Source organism: Triturus cristatus, chromosome 6 (genome assembly GCF_964204655.1).
Source record: "Triturus cristatus chromosome 6, aTriCri1.1, whole genome shotgun sequence".
Classification (NCBI taxonomy): Eukaryota; Metazoa; Chordata; class Amphibia; order Caudata; family Salamandridae; genus Triturus; species Triturus cristatus.
The window spans coordinates 402,864,286-402,879,064 of NC_140589.1; the positions used below are offsets into that span (position 1 = coordinate 402,864,286).

Sequence of the window (14,779 nt, forward strand, 5' to 3'; positions counted from 1 at the left end):
CTTCCCTTGCACGGCGCTACTGGTAAAGAAAGAACAAGCTAAAATAATAATAATAGCAACTAAAAGGGGAGAAAAGAAATCCTATACAGATTAAAAACAAATGGGAGTAAGGCATCTCCCTACACTTAGAAGTGCTACAAGGAAAAGAAACATACACTAAAAACAGTAAGTAAAACAATTCACTCCAGACCGAGTGATGAGACCCAATCTGAAGGGAGTGGAATAAAACAATAGTGAGGGTGATCTCCTACCGGAATCACACCAGGCAGAAAATGGGGGTTAACCAAGCAAAAAGAGGTGTTTGCTTCCCAAGTGATAATTCCACTCTAGAGACAGCCTATTTTCATCATGGTCCAACCCCATGTCTTTTAGCCCTAGATTATCTGGCCCTTCTGAAAGTAGTCAATCCTAAGGATCCAGAGGGGGTTGCTTGCAATTAGAGAGATTCCCATGCCCGTGTCGCTTGGTATTCTTACGCCTCTGATCTCTTCCTGTTGGTCACATGCAGTCTCCACCTGCCCTACCTTCCCCCGACTTCACTAGCTCTCTCCTGCTCCAGGATCCCAGGGACCGTGCCTCTCAAGCCCTTCCGCACACCTCAATCGAAGGTTTGCAAACCCCAGTCCTAGCGGCCCCACCACGAAAAATCACCATTGTCGCTCGCCCCTGATTAGGGCATTCTGAGCTCCCCTCCACCCCTGACGCACAGAGGTCACTGCCCCATGTCTCCCACATACCTCATAGATGGGCCTCCACTCCGCTCCCTAATGACCCGGCGCGCCCCTCCAGATGCAAAGCCCCCCTGTCCGATACATATATTCTCTCTCCTACATTCTTATGTTCCAGCTCACCCACCCTCCATAGGAAACTTGCAACAAATTGAATCCATCACCACGGATCCTTTCAGGCAACCTAGGCATAACACCAGAGCCCTAAATGAGAACAACCTCACGCGAGTCACCACCACGCTTCCCGCTCCAACAGACGCCATCACTAGTCTCAAATGTGTGCTTCTAAATTGTAGATCGGCAGCGAAACATGCTGCGGACATTGCCGATCTCACCCTGGCGCAGGATCTTGACCTTGTAATGCTGACGGAAACCTGGCTTAATGACTCCGCTACCCCCTTCTTGGACCTCTTAATACCTCCCAACTATGATATCATTAGGTTGGACAGATCCTTAGGGCAAGGTGGAGGCATTGCATGCTTACATCAGACCAATCTTACAGTGAAGGTACTTCAGACTGACCTTCTGCCGTCCTGTGAATACCTATGCATTGAAGTGACTGGGGGCAACAATCACTCCTGCAAACTGCACATATTTTACCACCCCCCTCGCGACAACCTTCCCTTCACAGACCAGATCATGGACATTATTTCAGCTAACGTAGACTCCCATGGCTCCCAAATCTTCCTGGGAGATTTCAACCTCCATTGCAATGATGCAAATGATGGGGTGGTCAATAGCCTTAAATCCTTCCTTCTTGACCTTAACCTAATTCAAATCTGTGACAGCCCCACACATATCAAAGGAGCTACCTTAGATCTCGTCATTGGTAAGCCCAACACCCTCTTCCTCGATTCTATCCTCCCGTGTGATTGGACAGATCACTATTGCATCACTTTCCGTATCTTGGATTTGGTAAGAACAAGTAAAGCCCAGCCCAAGAACCCAAAGCAGTTGAAAAGATGCCTACGGAATGTCAACCCGCCTGATCTGACCGCTCTCTGTGATAACATCTTGCCCTCACTACCGAACATGTCAGATGTCCACGAACTGACGGCCCATTATAACCATGCAATGCTGAATGTACTAGACTCGGTCGCCCCTCTACAGCTCAAAAGAATCCCCTCCAAACTCTCCAAACCATGGTTTACCGATCGTCTTAATTCAGAAAGAAGAAACCTAAGACTTGCTGAAAGGCTGTGGCGGTCCAATCCATCCCTTGAGCATCTGTACTACCTAAGATCCCTGAGAAGTTCCTATAATAAACGCATCAGATGCTCGAAGGTCACCTTTTTCAGAACTCAGTTAGACCAAGCAAAAAACCGTCCTAAAAAACTGTTCGAACTCAAGTCCCAAGCCAATAGTCATCCGAACTCTGGATCACTGGGTCAAGGGACATTACCCAATTGCGAAGAATTCGCAAATTTCTTCATAAATAAGACCAGTAAGATTGAAACAGATCTACGAGCGGCCTGTAACCACCTGTCGATCAGCCCACCAACCCCCCTATGCCCACCTAGTACGGAGTCCATGGTCCCGGCGTTACCACACTTCCCCAAAAACAACGCCTCCTGGAGTCTCTTCCAAACCTTGGATGAATGCACTATACGCAAAACGCTGTCGATTCTGAAACCTTCCAACCTCTACAATGACCCGTTGCCATCGACCCTTTTACCGGATGTTAGATCCTCCCTACTAACATTGTGGACTACGATAGTCAATGCATCACTGCGGCTAGGTGTTATTCCAGATTGCCTAAAAATGGGTCAAGTTACTCCGATTCTAAAGAAACCTACTGTCGATCCCTCGGACCTTCCTAACTTTCGCCCAATCTCCAACATCCCCACCTTAGCAAAACTCCTAGAGAAATGTGTGCTTGCCCAACTCTAACCATATCGACCATTTCCAACTCCTGGACCATTGCCAATACGGCTTCCGCTCGGGCCATAGCACAGAGTCGGCCCTAACGCACATTGTGGATGACGCGTTAAGAATGTTGGACCACAATGAGTCGTGCCTACTGATCCTTCTTGACCTTTCGTCAGCATTTGACACTGTCAAACATGATACTCTTATTGACCTCCTGGAACACAGGATGGGGTTGTCAGGGCCTATGCTTAATTAGTTCTCCTCATTCCTCCTGTATAGATCCCAACGCTTCAAGGTGAACCAATCCCTGTCCCATCCTGCACCAGTTTCGCTGGGGGTTCCCCAAGGTTCAGCACTCTCTCCCACGCTCTTTAACCTGTTCATGGAGCCTCTAACAGAAATGCTCAAATCATCCAGCATTCACTATCACATGTATGCGGATGATACTCAACTATACCTGAAGATTGCCTCCCCTGAGGACATTCAGTCCCTCAACTCAGTCCTACTGGAAATACAAAGCTGGATGACAGTTAACCACCTGAAACTAAATGCTCTAAAAACAGAATTCCTCCTTATCTCGCCCCATAAGCAATCACCGGACGTTGAACAATGGTTGAATCAGCTTACGGCTCTTAACTGCAGACCTCACCTCGTTGACTCGGCATCCTCGCTTGGTATCATACTAGACAAGAGTTTGAACATGCAAAAACACATCAGTTCCCTCACCAAAGGAGCAAACTTCCAACTCAGTATCCTTAGGAAGCTCAAACATTATCTCCCTACTCATGACCTAAAGGTTGCAGTGCAATCATTGGTGATCGCAAAGCTAGACTATGGCAGTGCTACGCTGTGTGGCTTGCCCAGAGTGATAACGGCTCCCCTTAGGGTGAGCTTAAATGCTGTGGCCAGGTTTGTTACGCGCACAAAAAAATTCAACCACATCTCTCCAGACCTGCTAGCTCTGAAATGGCTCCCCTATGAAGTTCGGATAAAGCTGAAAATTGCATGCATGACACACAAAGCCATCCACCTCAAGACCCCGATGTACCTCGCTCGGAAACTGGAGCTCTCATGTGGTTCAAGAGCCTCTAGAAGTGCCAGCACCCTATTACTCAAACCACAAAAAGTCAAGAAAAAAAAGACCTATAATCGATAATTTTCAGGTATGGCGCCAAGGATCTGGAACTCTCTACCTCCCCCCCCCCCCCCCCAAGTCAGGGTGATCCCTTACTCTGCCCTGTTCAAATCAGAAGTTAAAGAGCTCTTGATGAAGAAATATCTGCCTCAGTCTTCCTTTCCCTCTTGACTTCCGTAACATTTGAAGCTGTTCTGTGCCTAAGATGCTAGGTTCTTGAGAATGTTGGACAATATATATGTACCTGTCGTTATGCTGATTATTTGTGTTTCCAAGTACTCGTCCTACTGCATAATCTATAAAGCGCTCTGATACCCTCTGTGGTCATGTTCGCGCTATATAAAACTTTCTAAATAAATAAATAATACAAGTAAGTAAGCAGGCTTGGATAATGTTGCACTAACATTGAAACAAGGATGTTGTACCTTTTCTAGATCTGCCCTCCAGACAGCTTTTTGTTGTCTTTTGTCGAAAACCTTTAGTCCACAATATCAATACTGAAAATTGACTTTGTCAACCCATTGCTTATCATTGGTTGGGTTTCTTGTGAATCTGATTTGCTTATTTTGTGTTCAGTAGCTTTCCTTCCTCTACTTGTGATTGTCCCCTCCCATCCCCTGGAGCATCGCTTCTTTACCATCTTTTTGATTGGTTGACTTGTATCCTTCTGCTCAAATCTGGAAATTACTTTTTTAAGCACTCCATTGGGTTGTATGCTTTCTTACTCTCTCTTTCAAGCGCTGCTTTCCCCATCACTTGTGTTGTGTTGCTCCTCCAGCCTCCTAACTTGTCAGTACAATTACAGAAATGTGTATATTTGTGTCAGGGTTTGACTAAAGAGCAGCCTTTATTTGAGTTGGTTTTGAATCGTCTCTTGTGTTCTACATTTTGCCTTAAACTCTAGACCTTGATACACAAAAGCAACATTTATGTGGTTGGGGGGAGATAAGCTGCTGCAGTCTTTTATTTGGCACTTAAGGCAGAAGGTGTTCTTAAAAAGATTGAACAGCAGATCTCTTTTCGGCAAGAGGCCCTTAAATTGCTCCGTGAGCTGATACTGAGCACCACATGGCTGTGGCATTTGTTTCAGTTTAGAGCCCTGTAGTAAGTAAATTTGACCTCGGTTAGCATTTTTGTTAAACTGTCACACTACTTTATTCTTTTTTAATTCAACTCAGAGTTTATTTTACTGCATAAAATATTTTAAAAGTAAACTGTTCTCTTTATAAAGATTTACCATTTTGAATTTAATGTAACATTTTTATATTCCCTAAGACTTTTTTCTTTTCATGCAGTATTTTCAGTTCTATTTTCCTTTTACTTTAAAAAAACCAATGCTCTATAAACAAGTATTGTCAAAGCTGACACTTGCTGCTCACATTGTAAAGGCAAGGCCTATTGGCTTTGCCAGTGTTTGTTTCACCTCTTATCCTGTGTTTGCTAAAGTGGTTTTAACACCCATTCAGTGTTACTAAATTCAAATTCAAATAATCTTTATTCGGATATTAAAAAATAGCCATAAAAGATACATATTATACAATCGGGCCTTCAAAAACACAGTATTCAATACATTAATAAATAATTCATATTAAAACCAACATCTTAAAAGCTAACAATCAACATCGTCCTTAAACGGGGGAGCTGTGCACTTGTGCACTATTCCTTTCAGGGTTTTAAATCTTTTATTACTACTCCTTTTTAATGCGGTCAACCCAATTACTCCTCTCCCCTTGTTTTTTTCAGCTTAACTGCCAGACGCAGGAAATGTACCATGCTGAACAATGTGAAGGGATCAGTGGCAAGCTTGAGAAATAAAAGGGCCACCTTGACCTGTCCAATATTGGCACGTTTAAGTATTGATTTTAAAAACAGTGAACGTGGGTAAGCAAAATAGGGACATAGTAAGACAAAGTGCAGGGTGTCTTGCGGAGATCTACGATCGCAGCCGCAGCACCCTTTTGAGCTTACATCATGTACAAAACCTGCTGGAACGGCCAAAATGTGGTGCAGCAAGTCTAATCTAAATCTAGACATTAGAAATCTATCATGTCTATTGTACATGTTGGCCAAATAGAATTCCATGCCCGGCTTAGTTTTGATGAGCTGGTGTGATCTCACTGTACTTTTGGGCCCTTCTGTTGCCTCTCCGGTCCTAGCCAGGTACTGCCTACAGGCTTTCTTTATGCTACCCTTGTCTCTATTGGCCAGCGTGCTTGGATCATTAAAGCACTTTTCGTGACCCAGCCTGGTCAGAGCATCCCTTACATATCTTAACCATGGTATTCTAACCCACTTATCCCCTTTCATGCAATCCTGTATGATTAATCTACTCAGGGTTGCCTCAGGGTTAGTCCATATTTTTACCCAACAGGAAATTGGGTTAGAGGCAGCCTGATCAGTGAGATAATCTATGCCCAATTCCTCGTGGGCAACATACGAAGAGACGCTTCTAGGCACCTGCAGGAGCCTTTTTAGAAATGTATCTTCTTCTTTTTGAATGTTCCCCATGTCACGAAAGCCCCAAACCTCGCTTCCATAAAGGGTCTTTGAGCAGCATACTGAACTATATAATTGGATAATTTCGTGAGGGGACCAGCGACCCAGTCTTGTTGTGTAATTCATAATGGATCCCACAGCACTCGGGAGTTGCCTGCATTTAAGGCTTACTAGGGGTTTGAAGCTGAGATCTTGGTCAAAGACAATCCCCAGGTATTTAAAAGTTTTTACTTTTTCCAATGTGTGGGAACCTATTGAGAAGCTATAGTTCTTGGCCGGTTTTTTACCTACTTCCATGACATAAGACTTGGATAAATTTGGCACTAGGTCTAAGTCCGCCATGAACCTGACAAATCCATTGATGAGCAACTGCAGGCTCCTTCCTGTGCGGGCCAGGAGGACTGCATCATCTGCATACAGGAGGACTGGTATGCTTCTCTTCCCTATAGAAGGGCAGTCTGCCTCCAGCCCTCCCAGTGCTTTATCTAGCCCATTTACGTAGAGCGTAAATAAAAAAGGGGCCAGGATGCAGCCTTGCCGCACCCCTCCCCGGCAGTGGAACTCCTCTGTCAAATCACCCTCATCTGTGAATCTCACCTGTGCCGTGGTTTCAAGGTAAAGTGACTGTAGTGCTCGTAACAAACCCAAGTCTATGCCCATCTCAGCCAACATCTCCCCCAGCTTCCTTCTGTTAACGCAGTCGAAAGCTGCTGAGAGGTCCATGAACGCTAAATACACAGTGCCTTCCCTGGCCAGAGTATATTTGGCCACTAGATGATAAAGGTTAAGGCACTGATCTATTGTCGAGCGCCCACTTCTAAACCCATACTGGAGATCGGTAATGATATTGTATTCTTTGGCCCATTCCAAAAGGCGATTAAGAATGACTCTCCCCATGATTTTCGCCGTGACATCTATAAGGGATATTGGGCGGTAGCATTGGGGGTCATTTCTATTGCCCTTTTTAAATATTGGGACAATAACCGCCGTAGACCATGATCTCGGCATGCCCCCCTGACAGGCAACATTTAGTACCCTGGCCAATATTGGTGCCTAAAGTTCCACCTGAGTTTTGAATAAGTCTGGCGGAATCCCGTCTGGTCCAGGCGCTTTTCTTAAAGTTAGGCCGTATATTCCAAGTTTCACTTCTTCCACCGTGAATGGAATGCACTCACCCTCGACTAGTTCCAGCGATTGGGATTGCAGCGTCTCTGGGTTGCCCCGATTTATATAATTTTGTAAAGTGCGCTACCCACTCCTCCGGTAGGATGTGGGATGCTACCTGAGGCTTATTCGAGTCTTGGAAACATGGGTCATTTATTGTTTTCCAAAAGCTTGTCATGTCACGATGTTCCGCTGCTTCTTTTAGCGACTCCCAAGCTTGGGATTGAAGGCAATACTTCCTTCTATTAATGGCCTTTTTGTATTGTTTCCTGCATTCCATAATCGTATCTCTATCCCTTGGAACTATTTTGAGCGCCTGCTTCAGGTTTCTGTGGGCCTTCGGGCATTCCTTATCGAACCATCTCGGGCACGAGTCAGTCTGCTTTTTCATCTTACGCCATAAAAGACTATCAATGTGTTGGGCAGTGCCCTCAAATGCTGTAATCAGGTCGCTCCCCTCAATACTGCTATCTAAACATTTCCACATATGGCTATCATTGTCAGCCAGGAGCGCTCTGTGTAATGCTAGCCCATCAATTTTACACCATTTGATTCTCCTGCCCTGGTCCATTACCTTGTATTGTACCCCGGTGATCCTTTTATCTGTTTTGGCACGCCAATCTAAGATCACTATTGTTAATTCCAGGGGATTATGGTCACTAAATGTACTGGCGACTATCGAAAAGTGACTGACCCTACCAATTAAGGCATGAGAGACAAAGATGTAGTCGATGATGGAATCACATCCCCGCCCCTTAAACGATGGGGTTACTGAATCTGGTGATCCATCCTCGACTAGGTCCATTGTGTGTGTTAGTGCCGATTTGCCTAAAATTGTGCCTAATGCCATGCCTTCTCTGGAGTGCTCTATATGCCATCCTTTTGTAGTGGGACAAGTGTCCCATGAGCCTCCTTCCCATTTCAGGTATGGGCACGGGTGAGTGTTAAAGTCCCCCATTAAAATTAACTGGGCACTGGGGTCCCCCACATCATTTAACCCAGTTAATCTTTGGTCTAACTCCGCCAAATTTGCCATCGATTGTCCTGCATTATAAAAATTAAAAAACAATAACCTTAAGACCCTTTGCAACGTATCTTATGCCCTGGAGGCATTCAGAATCCCACCCTAGGTCTTGCCAGCTTCCTTTCAGCGTCAATGCCGCATACATAATTAGACCACCCTTGGCTCGACCCCTAGGCGATTTACAGGCAGGGACAAAGAACAGTTTATAACCCTCCAGGAACAGGCCACTGCAGTCCGTTTCCCATGTTTCCTGCAGGCAAATAATTTCATATTCTTTAATAAAACTTTGCCATTCCTGATTTGCGACTTTAGATGTGAGTCCCGCAATATTCCAGGACAGCAGCCTCAGCTCAAAGGTTGTACGAGCCCTTCCACAAGTTCCCTCTCTGGGCCTCCTTTGTGTTGGGTTTATCTCTATACTAATTTCTTGTGAAGGTGCATCTCCCCCCACCCTAACCTGTCCAGTAAGTATACCAGCGTTAACATCCTGATTATTAGTTCCTATTTTACTTATTGTTCCCTGGTTTCTTACAGCATCATGTACTCTCTCCTCCACTGTGCTCATTACATTTCCCAGTCAATCCTGTTCATCCAAAGCAGAGTAATCAGTGAGGATTGCAAATCTATTTGGGGCCAAGCGTATGTTATCCAATCTGCTTTTCATGGCTGTTCTTGGCCCTTGCATGGTCTGCCCGGGATTAAGGGCACTGTCCCTATAAAAATAATACAAAGGGAGCATCCTTACACACGACCCTCTCTTACTCTCCCCGTGCCGGTCATCTAAGAGTTCTTTTACTAGTCCCGGGAATCTTAAATTTACGATAATACAGTCGCCAGGGAACTTTTTCTCACCGCCACCAATCCAGGCTACCCTCCTTGCCATAAGGATGTGGTTGTGCTGGAATCTATTGACTGGTATATTGTTATTGACCCAGTGCGCTACCTTGTTAATCAAGGTACTAGTCGATTCCTCAGCTCCCTTGCTCAGTCCCGTAACTCCTACAAGCACCACTGAATAAGGACAGGAGGCCGGGGGTAGGTCTAATGTCTGGAGCCCTGGAGTGGGCTGGATGCAATCTGTATGGTCTGTCCCGCGTTGCCTCGTGTATTCCCTATGTATCAAGCCATTGTCTGTGGTCTCAGATCGAGTGCCTGAATGGTCCCGGATTTCCCCACTCAACTTCTTATTACCCATGTTGCCCGTATTAGCTACATTTGATGATGATATGCTGCATTCAGTTTGTTCAGCCCCCCTATTATTTGGCTCCTTGTTGCTACGATTCGTCACTATACTACCCTCCTCCCTCTCCTGCCCGGGGTCTCTAGTGTATTGTGGCTGGGTTTGGGCCATGAATTTGTTTATGGCACCTTCCATATTCGCTATTTTTGCCATTACTGGCCCTAGCAGACGCTGAAGGAGTAGTTCCATTTTGTTTTCTAACACTGAGGTAATATGTTCGGTCCCACATGACCCCTTTTCGTGGCAACATCTAGGGCACACTATTTTCTCCGGGTTTGTAATACTGCCTTTGGTAGGTTTGGCCGCTCCCTTCCGGCTAGCTTTACTAGCACGCGTAGAGCATTTTGAGCCGGCCGCCCCTGAGGGCCCCGCTGCTGCTTGATGTGTTTTGGAGCGTGTGATTACCTCTTCCCCCCCAAGCTCCATTCCACATCATATAAAAATTCAGAAGAGAGGGGCCCCGTACCACAAAAGGGGTGGAGCACCACCAGACAAAAGTCAAAACAACGATTCCCCTTTTGGAAAAGCAAAGTGTGTCAACACATTCACAACTTTATACAATCGATCACCAGGACAAGACACCCAAAAATCCTCTCCATCACAAACTGCGTGTAAAAAATTTTTCATATATTTTTATTATTATAAAATTGATCATATAGGAAGACACAAAAATTCATAAAAGTACACAATAAAACAATGAGAAAAATGTTTTTGTTTAAAACAGCAATGCACAGTGTCCTACCTATACATAGAACACACTACACATACATTAGTGCAAAATAAAGGGAGACTCAGTAAGGAACATTTTTTGATCTCTTATCAACAGGGGTAAGGAGACATATGATCATGATCTGCTATTTTCCTAGTTGATTATGTCAACATTTAAGTAATTCGGAAACTAGGAGTCACAACAATCTATACTCTCCCTCCTACGAATGCGTCGACGCGTTTCGGTGGAAATTTGAAGATAACCGACCACCTTCTTCAGGACAAGTAATAATATTCTCCCATGTCGTCAGAAAACAGTCTAAATCAAATCATAAAGTATACATATTAAAACACTTCTTACAATCATCAATTAAAACACAAACATTACATTTAAAACCTAAACAGTGTCTGGAACATCAGTCCTATAAATAACCCCTTCTAAATCATATGGAAATTAACAAATGGTATTAAGTAAAAAATAGGGATAGAACAGGCCAAAATGGCATAGTGTTGTTCTCCTGGTGATCATCCATGCGATTCTTCATACACACAATACACCAAAGTGATTTCACACTCATCGTGGTTATAGTAGAGTCCCATCGAACTACATTTAAGTACCTTATATACACGAGATGAGTAGACAACGGCTACTGAAGGGATCCTAACCTCCTCCTTGTGCCTCATCCAGATTACTCAACAGGCCCAATACTATAAAAAACGATAATTTCAGGCATTAGAGTAGCCTAAAAGCTAGAATGTATTCTCTAATCTAGCTATGACAACAGCACCAAAGATTACCTGATACAATCTTTTATAGCCTTATTCTTTCGACACAAATATAGGCGTTTGATGGATAGTTGGTCTAAAAGAAAAGACAAAAAACTTCTATCTTATTCGTCTAATATAGAGTAGATTCTTTCTTGGTATATCTCAGGGACTCTAACTCAATAGTATATATAATTTACCTTAGATGAATTGATGGGTCGAAACCTCAAAAATGATTTCAGTTAGGTCGTAAACGGTGGGAGTATCTATTTTTTTCTCCTCATGGATAAGTACACTTCTTGAGCGGTCGTGGCTTGTTTAGCCGTACCACACTACAGCTGACTTTAGTTAACTCGGGTCTACCGAGTATAAATAACGAGTCATTTGGTTCTACGTAGTCGTGCTGGTGGGACCCGGAGAATTATTTCGTGACGCGTACGCGCCTATTCACGGTGAGACAGACGAGGATTGTTCGTTCGTGTTCTATCACGTTTGAGTGCAAACTTTATGACAGGGTTTAGGTATTCTTTGGGTGGACTTTTAAAATTGTGCAATAGGCTCTGAAGTTAGAGTCCTTAGCTCGGGATCTTTAGGGTCCTGATAATACGAGGATAGACTATGAATTCAAATAGGGCTCTATTTGGGTGGCTATCACATACTGGACGAGTTTTGTAATAAGATAAGATTGTCATGCTTTTCGCAGACTATATGGTCGCTAATATTGGGGTTGACCTGGAATGAGGAGTCTGTTAATATGCCTACAATTATGTCCTTTGACTTAAAAAAAATGCTAAACTTTGGGTTTTATGGGCTTCATTATTGTGGTTGACCAAATATAACGAGCAGGTAGAGAAAGATATAAATGTATATACAAAACATGTTTTTTGTTCTTAGGCTATAGGATTATATCCACCGTGTACTTATCCATGAGGAGAAAAAAATAGATACTCCCACCGTTTACGACCTAACTGAAATCATTTTTGAGGTTTCGACCCATCAATTCATCTAAGGTAAATTATATATACTATTGAGTTAGAGTCCCTGAGATATACCAAGAAAGAATCTACTCTATATTAGACGAATAAGATAGAAGTTTTTTGTCTTTTCTTTTAGACCAACTATCCATCAAACGCCTATATTTGTGTCGAAAGAATAAGGCTATAAAAGATTGTATCAGGTAATCTTTGGTGCTGTTGTCATAGCTAGATTAGAGAATACATTCTAGCTTTTAGGCTACTCTATTGCCTGAAATTATCGTTTTTTATAGTATTGGGCCTGTTGAGTAATCTGGATGAGGCACAAGGAGGAGGTTAGGATCCCTTTAGTAGCCGTTGTCTACTCATCTCGTGTATATAAGGTACTTAAATGTAGTTCGATGGGACTCTACTATAACCACGATGAGTGTGAAATCACTTTGGTGTATTGTGTGTATGAAGAATCGCATGGATGATCACCAGGAGAACAACACTATGCCATTTTGGCCTGTTCTATCCCTATTTTTTACTTAATACCATTTGTTAATTTCCATATGATTTAGAAGGGGTTATTTATAGGACTGATGTTCCAGACACTGTTTAGGTTTTAAATGTAATGTTTGTGTTTTAATTGATGATTGTAAGAAGTGTTTTAATATGTGTACTTTATGATTTGATTTAGACTGTTTTCTGACGACATGGGAGAATATTATTACTTGTCCTGAAGAAGGTGGTCGGTTATCTTCAAATTTCCACCGAAACGTGTCGACGCATTCGTAGGAGGGAGAGTATAGATTGTTGTGACTCCTAGTTTCCGAATTACTTAAATGTTGACATAATCAACTAGGAAAATAGCAGATCATGATCATATGTCTCCTTACCCCTGTTGATAAGAGATCAAAAAATGTTCCTTACTGAGTCTCCCTTTATTTTGCACTAATGTATGTGTAGTGTGTTCTATGTATAGGTAGGACACTGTGCATTGCTGTTTTAAACAAAAACATTTTTCTCATTGTTTTATTGTGTACTTTTATGAATTTTTGTGTCTTCCTATATGATCAATTTTATAATAATAAAAATATATGAAATTATTTTTACACGCAGTTTGTGATGGAGAGGATTTTTGGGTGTCTTGTCCTGGTGATCGATTGTATAAAGTTGTGAATGTGTTGACACACTTTGCTTTTCCAAAAGGGGAATCGTTGTTTTGACTTGTGTCCATTCCACATCAGCCTCACCTACTACTCTGTGATTGCTAGACTCCTCCCTTGTGGTGTCCTCCTGCGTTACTCCCTGAGGTGTGGTTGGCTGTAATCCCTCTCTGCCATATGGGCTCAGTACGACGGCTTGATTATCAATCAATGTCCCTATCCCGCCTGTACTCGTTGTGTCTCCCTGTAGGTTATGGACTATAGTCAGTGATGTGTCAGTTGTGTCGGCTTGGGTGTGATGCTCCAAAGGGGACTCATTGGGATCCGCCCAGCCGCCGGGCGTTAAACAGGACGCTATATTACCCAACGAGGATCTTTTCGTTGCTAATTGGGGGTCCAGGGACAATCTACGCTCAGCCAGTTGAATTTCATGTACTAACAGTGATTCTGCTCTAGTAATAAAGGCATCCAGGGTCCCTTTAACTCCTCCCCCTACCCTCGTTTTAGCAGTCTTGTTTTTAACCATAATGGCACAATCTGCTACCTAATATTCCTTCTTCAGCCCCCCTGATTTAGAGTAACACTTATATTCTGGCATCAGTCTGATCTTATGACCATCCAACAGAGGAGCCGTCTGCTCTAAATGTCCTGCGTTAGCGTGTTGTCCCCCAGTGAGATAAGCAAGCAAAAGCAGCCGGGTCAATATAAGTTCCAAGAGTTCTCCCAGGTACCAGCATCCAATGTATCTTAATGATTTACACAATGCACAGTTCAGTTGTTACAAATTACCTCTGTAGACAGCGTAACCAACGGCGTTCAATGCGAGGTGTACGGGACCTGGCCCGGCCCGGCCTTCGTCGGCCCGGGACGGCCCGCCCTCTGCCCGGGCTCAGCCCGCGCGCGGTCCCGCGACGTGGAGGATGGGCTCGATTTTAAATCGCCTCCAGGTGCGTCCAGTGGGCGTAAACTTCCGCCCCGCCCCAGGTGCTGCCGGAAAGTGTAGTCCCCCTCCTGCCCGCTACCGCTAATGTTCCAAGCGCGGCGGCGGGAGGGAGACACAGGTACGGGCACGGGCAGACAAGCAGGCAGGCGGAAAGCTCCAGAGACCGAAGGGCAGCACACAGGATCCTCCCTTGCACACCGCAGCTTCAGGTAATAAACCCCCTTACTAAATCTGTTGGATCACTTGGTTCTTGCTATTTTACTACTGAATACTGGTACATATAGTAAAAACATATGTTGCCCTCTTAACAGCGGTGCTCGCACTTGAATTTATACTGGTCCCAGTACATGCTTGACCAAGCTGAGCACTGCTTGCGCAAAGCAAAATTATTTGCGTGGCACGTTATACAATATTATACAATATAACCCTGGCATTTTCATTTAGCATCTTCCAGTAATTAAACTGTTACGCTGAAGTGGACTATCTAGTAAGGAGGTGACTTGGTGTGATTTAAATTACGAATGGTGATAATAGGGTAGGTTAAGCACGTCATCAAAGTGTGTACTTGTAAAGAAACGAATA

At 43.8% G+C, this 14,779-nt stretch overlaps 1 protein-coding gene across 1 annotated transcript in view; it reads left to right on the forward strand.

The window, feature by feature from the left end:
• CLN8 (CLN8 transmembrane ER and ERGIC protein) overlaps window positions 1-14,779 on the forward strand; it is a 183,305-nt gene that overhangs the window by 38,079 nt on the left and 130,447 nt on the right. The gene's annotated exons all lie outside the window — the stretch shown is intronic.